General features: G+C 51.4%; 1 non-coding gene across 1 annotated transcript; it reads left to right on the forward strand.

Annotated features, from left to right (window-relative positions):
- Window positions 1–368: 368 nt before the first annotated feature.
- TRNAP-UGG (transfer RNA proline (anticodon UGG)) lies at window positions 369–440 on the forward strand. The gene has a single exon. It is a non-coding gene; the product is annotated as a tRNA-Pro (tRNA).
- Window positions 441–5,877: the final 5,437 nt, after the last annotated feature.

Below are 5,877 nucleotides of genomic sequence, written 5' to 3' on the forward strand. Positions count from 1 at the left end.
CTGCTGTGTTTTGAACTCATGAGTCTGGAGATCACTACTCGATATTATATGTTTGAGTATAAGTTTCACAATTTTTGGGAGTACATTTCAGGTATTTTGGCTGTAATTTTGTGTCATTCCACTTCAACAACATCGCTACTCGTGCTTTGTTCTGATTATAAATAACAGCCCTGTTCGCCCATTGATGCAAGTTGGACGAGTTACATGGAGAAGGCAGATTCTATTCCACAACACTTGGACTGGGTTACCTGAAGCTATTATTCCTGGATTGAGGACAAAGGTAAAAGAAACTAAAGATATATCCAACATCCTATGCACACGGAGAGACGATTTGGGAAAATAATACTTACAAATGTAAATGTGCAGCCGGCTCGTTGGTCTAGGGGTATGATTCTCGCTTTGGGTGCGAGAGGTCCCGGGTTCAAATCCCGGACGAGCCCTCTTTTATCATCTAGTTTAACAGAATGAATCCAAGGATTCTTATAAATTGTGCTTCTTGAAAACTACAATTTTTAACGGAAATCTAGGCAGTTTTTGGGATTTCAGAGGAGAATCCCTCGTACCCAAAGTGAGCTTTAGACCCTCGGAAAAAGGGACTGGACAGAACCAGCTGGAGCCCGAGTGGCCTCTGACGTCTCCACAGCGTCCACGTCAGCAGTCAGGGTTTTTTTTACGTCACAGTATTTTAACTTTCAAAGGGCTGCTAGGCTTAGGGGAGCAGTGGAGTGAGCTGTGTGAGACGCACTAGAAAGAGCACACAGAGGAGTGTGCTGTGGGGTGCAGGTGCGTGTGAGACACACTGCAGGGGTGTGGAGTGGAGTGAGCTGTGCGGTGCACGTGAGACACACTGCAGGGGGTGTGGGGTGGGCTGTGGGGTGTACGTGCGTGTGAGACACACTGCAGGGGGTGTGGAGTGGGCTGTGGGGTGCACGTGCGTGTGAGACACGCTGCGGATTTTGCAGTGGAGTGAGATGTGGGGGTGCACGTGCATATGAGACACACCGCAGGGTGTGCAGTGGACTGAGCTGTGTGGTGCACGTGCGTCTGAGACATACCGGGGGTGTGCAGTGCAGTGGGCTGTGAGGGGCACGTGCGTGTGAGACGCACTGCGGGTGTGGAAAGAGCTGTGGGGTGCACATGCGTGTGAGATACACCCCAGGGTGTGCAGTGGAGTGAGCTGTGCGGCACACGTGCATGTAAGACACACTGCGGGGTGTGGAGTGAGCTGTGTGGTGCCCGTGGATATGAGACACTGCGGGTGTGGAGTGAGCTGTGCACATGCGTGTGAGATACAACGCAGGGTGTGGAGTGAGCTTTGGGGCTCGCGTGCGGGTGAAATACACTGCGGGGTGTGTAGTGCAGTGAGCTGTGGCCGTGCACGTGCGCATGAGACACACCGCAGGGTGTGCCGCTTTATATGCCCGTGGGAGGCACGTGCATATAAAACACACTGGGCCTCATTTATGAGAAATGACGCATCGCTGCGTGAAAGCAGCGATGCGTCACTTCTCAGTGCGCACTCCTTGCGCATTCCTGATTTTTATTTATTTTTTTAAATATTTTTTTTTTTTAGAGTTTATATCGCAATACATCAAGTATCCTGGCAAGCGTACACTTTTTTTAAGGTATCATAAAAAATACAGTACTTCATGACTAGTAGCTATACATCGGACAGTGGTAGGATACCAATTCGACAGTTGGGGTTCGCATACCAGACTAAGGGGCAGATTTATGAGTTCCGGCGCATCTCTGCAAATCAGCAGGGATGCGCCAGAACTGATGCGTCACGCAATTCCCTCCTTGCGGCACCACAGATGCGCCACATTTACAATGCGGCGCACCATGTGCAAGGAAGGGCAGATGCATGACGCATCTTGTGGTGTACGGGCGGCGCATTGCTGGAGTAGCGTCGCAAGTGCGACGCAACTTCTGCAATACACAGGGGCCACCCATACATAACGTGGTGCGTCACTCCTTACGCCTGCTTCAAGCAGGCGTACGGATTTGACCCAGCAGCTTCGGAAAACTGACTCAGTGAAATCTTGTAGATTTCACTGCCTCAGTTTTACAGGGCTTTCCTACGAGGGAACGCCCACCCTGCGACAGAACGCCCACATGAAACCTGACGCAGGTTTCATGTGGCGCAGGGCTTTACAACGTGACGCATCTGCCTAGATGCGTCACGTTGTAAATAGGTCGCAGGGATGCGCCACGTTTCCATGCCGTTGCGTGACGCAACGGCGGCGTAAACGTGGCGCAAGTCCGACATAAATCTGCCCCCAGTCCTGTAACTATCACTCATTGTGGATAACTCCCAAGTCCACCCTACAGTGTATCACCCTGTGAGGCACGGGTCATGTAGTCGATATTGTTTGGGGTGTCTGGGGACTCTGTGCATTTCCTCTACACGTCTCTATAGTGCTCCTTACCAGGCCTTTGGTGCATGCATTCCTGAGAACTGTGTATCGGAATCGGAACTTCCGAAAGTTGAGGAGAACTATTAACTTTTGGAGGGAATGAACTGGGGGAGGGTGTTGCGGACATCTTATTATGGGTAGAAAAGGGAAAGATTATAATTCTGAATCCGGGTAAGTGGCGTGGGCTGTGGTCGGTGCTTCATGGGTGGTGGGTGCCAGGGGTGGTAGCTGTGTATCCCGTGAGGGGGGTGGGGCTAGTGGCAGGCTAAACTATGGCCTAGGGACCAGTATTTACTTGTGAGACCTCTCCTATCTGTCCCCGAGAGGAGCCCAGTGCGGATTGAGTCTGGGAAGTGGGTAGGGAGGGTGGTTGCGTTGTAACCTGGGTGAATAGGTGCATCAGTTGCGCCCATGCAAGGGAAATTGGGTGTTTTCGTATGCCTTTCACCTCCTCGTCTCGCAACACTGCCTCTTCCGCTGCCCCCCATTTCTTCACTGCCCCTGACCATACTGCCTCCGGGGCCCCAGCCGGGGCCCGCCAGTGCATGGCTATCCCCCTTTTTGCTAGGAGGATGGCCAACGAGGCGAATCGGCATGGCACTTTCTCGGTTTTCCTTTTGCGGAACAACCCCAGGGCGCTTGCCTCCCATGTAGACATGGTTGTGTTACCAGTTACCAGTTACTTCCTGAAGTATATGATGCACCCGGTTCCAGTATCGTTGAATGATGGGGCAATCCAAAAACATGTGTTCAAAGTCAGCTTCAGGGACCTGGCATCGGGGGCAGACGAAAAGTGTGTGAAGGATAGAACCGGTGGAGTCGTTGCGGGGTGAGGTACGCTCTATGGAGTATATTAAATTGGATGTTTCGAAAGCGGGCATTTCTAGAGACTTTTTTGGGATACTCCAGGACTTTTTACCATTCCTTATCGCTAAATACCCAACCAACTTCTTCATCCCACGTCTGCCGTAGTGAGTCTAGGGGCCGTAGAAACAACTCTCTGATTGCCTTGTATAACCATGTGATTAGGTGTCTACCCACTCCCATGGTGTGTATTACCAGGTGTGCCGGGGGTTCACCCTCCCGCGCGTTCCAGAACGGGCGGCAACTGTCTATGAGCTGTCGGAGTAGGAGGAATTGACCAGGTGGGAGGTCATAGAAATCAGCCAATTGGGCGTACGTCATTAACTGTCGGTCGTCAAAAAGGGACGCCATGTCTGTGATGGAGTGGTCCCTCCAGACCTGGAGAGCGCAGGTGGTATAATAGATATCATTACAGGGGAGGCCTACCAATGTGAGTAATGGTGAGTATGAGGGTTTCCCTTTGAACAGTCAGTGGAATCTTAGCATGCATTTGCGCGCCACTGTTACCTGCAAGGGGTATGTGCGCAGGGGTTTTGTGCCTGGGAGCAATAGTCTGTGGATAGCCGGTAGGGGGATCCGTCCGTGCTCTGTAAGTGTTTCCCCGATATGGCGTTCTGCTGTCCAGTACGACAGCCACTGGAGTTGCGCCGCCAAGAAGTATGGCTCGAAGGATGGGGCTCGGAGCCCTCCCTGGGTGGTAGGAAAGTGAAGCGTGGACAGGGCTAATCTGTGTCTCCCTCCTCCCCAAATTAAGGTCGTGAGGAGCGTGTTTAGTTCTGTAAAAAAGGAACATGGTGGTATCCCCGGAAGAATGGCAAAATGGTACAGGAGTCACGGGACCATTATCATTTTTGTAAGTGCGATGCGACCTATGGGGCTAGTGGTAACGTTTTCCAGAATTGTACTGACATTCGTAGTCCCGCTAAGACCCTACGGTGATTCCCATCAAATAAATCTGTGGGGGTGTGAAACTGTGGCACGCCTAAATATCGAGGTGCTGCTGTACTCCAGGTGAGCGTATGGGGGCCCACCAGAAGGTCGTGTGGAGCTAGATGTGGGCTTAAAGAGAATATTGTGGACTTTGTCCAGTTGACTTTGAGACCTGAGGCCGCCTTAAAGTCCTGTAGCGTCGACCAGACCGTAGATAAGTCACTCGTGATGTCTCTGACATAAATCAAGAGATCATCCGCGTAAAGTGACACACAGTGAGTCATGCCTGCTATCGATATACTCCATGTCTGCCCCTCCTGACGTAATTTAATTGCAAGTGGTTCGACTGCTAGGGCGAACAGTAGGGGGGACAGGGGACCCTCTTGCCTTGTCCCTCTGTCCACCTGAAACGGGGCCGATATGTATTTGCCTATCCGTACCCGAGAAGTGAGGCCTTGGTACAATAGTTTGGTATATTTTAACAGAACAGGCCCGACCCGGGCTCTGCGCAGTATCGTGAATAAATGTGGCCAGAGTAGGGTATCGAATGCCTTTTCAAGATCTAGGAGCAGACAGGCTGTGTTGGGGAATCGTGTTCTCACTCTATATTGGATGCGAAATAGCCGACGTATGTTCTGTGAGGTGTTTAGTCCTGGGACAAAACCGTTTCTGGTCTGGGTGCACCAAGGGCAGGAGGATCTGGGTGTATCTGTTTGTTAAGACCTTCCCTAATCATTTACAGTCTGTATTTAGGAGTGTTATCGGTCCATATGAGGAAGGGAGGACAGGGTCTCTATGTGGTTTGAGAAAGGTTACAATAATGGACTCCCGGAGCGATTTCGGGAGTTCTGCCCGGACCAGCGCCTCGTCAAGTATGGTCGCTATTTTGGGAACAAGGTGCATTGAGAATGTGCTGTAGTATTCGAACGGAATCTATCCATACCCGGGGCCTTACATCGTGCTAGTTGTCTAGGGGCTTGGGTGATCTCCGGGGCTTTGATCTTTGAGTCCAGGTCTTTCCTGACGGCTCTGGGGATGCGGGGGATGTGTAGGGTCTGGAGGAAGTGCGCTATTTCTCGTTGGTTTGTTTGCGTTGGGGCATGGTAGATTGTCGCGTAATAATCTCGGAAGATGTGCAAAATATCTATTTGTGAGTGTCTGAGGCCACCTGTGAGGTCTAGTAGCTCTGTGATGGGGCTCGTAGCCACCTCCTGTCTGGCTACCCACGCCAATAACGCGCCCGCCCTGTTGCCCTCCCTGTGTGTCCTGGCAGCATAGGCTCTAAGGTTATATTTGCACGGGTCTCGAAGGGCCTCTGCATATGTGGTTCTAGCTTTCGCTATCTGCTCGGTAGTGGTGTCAGTGGTGTCTGTTTGTTTTGTGAGTGTCGCCAGTGTCAGTTCTGCAACTTGTAGGGTATTGTCGAGTGTTTTGCGAACCCCGAGTATTTGTTGTATGCAGTGGCCCCTGGCTGCTACTTTAAATGCATCCAATTCTATTAGGCTAGACCCTGCTGTGCCTATGTTGATTACGAAGTGTTCACGTATGTAGGAGCCATGTGTCTGTTTGAATACCTGGTCGTAAAGACAGTCTCCCGGTAGTTTAGAGGTGGGCACAGGGGGGTGTGGGGGTCTCCATCTAAGTGTCAGGACATGCGCATCATGAA

This window comes from Lissotriton vulgaris, chromosome 1_1, assembly GCF_964263255.1.
Source record: "Lissotriton vulgaris chromosome 1_1, aLisVul1.2, whole genome shotgun sequence".
Lineage (NCBI taxonomy): Eukaryota > Metazoa > Chordata > Amphibia > Caudata > Salamandridae > Lissotriton > Lissotriton vulgaris.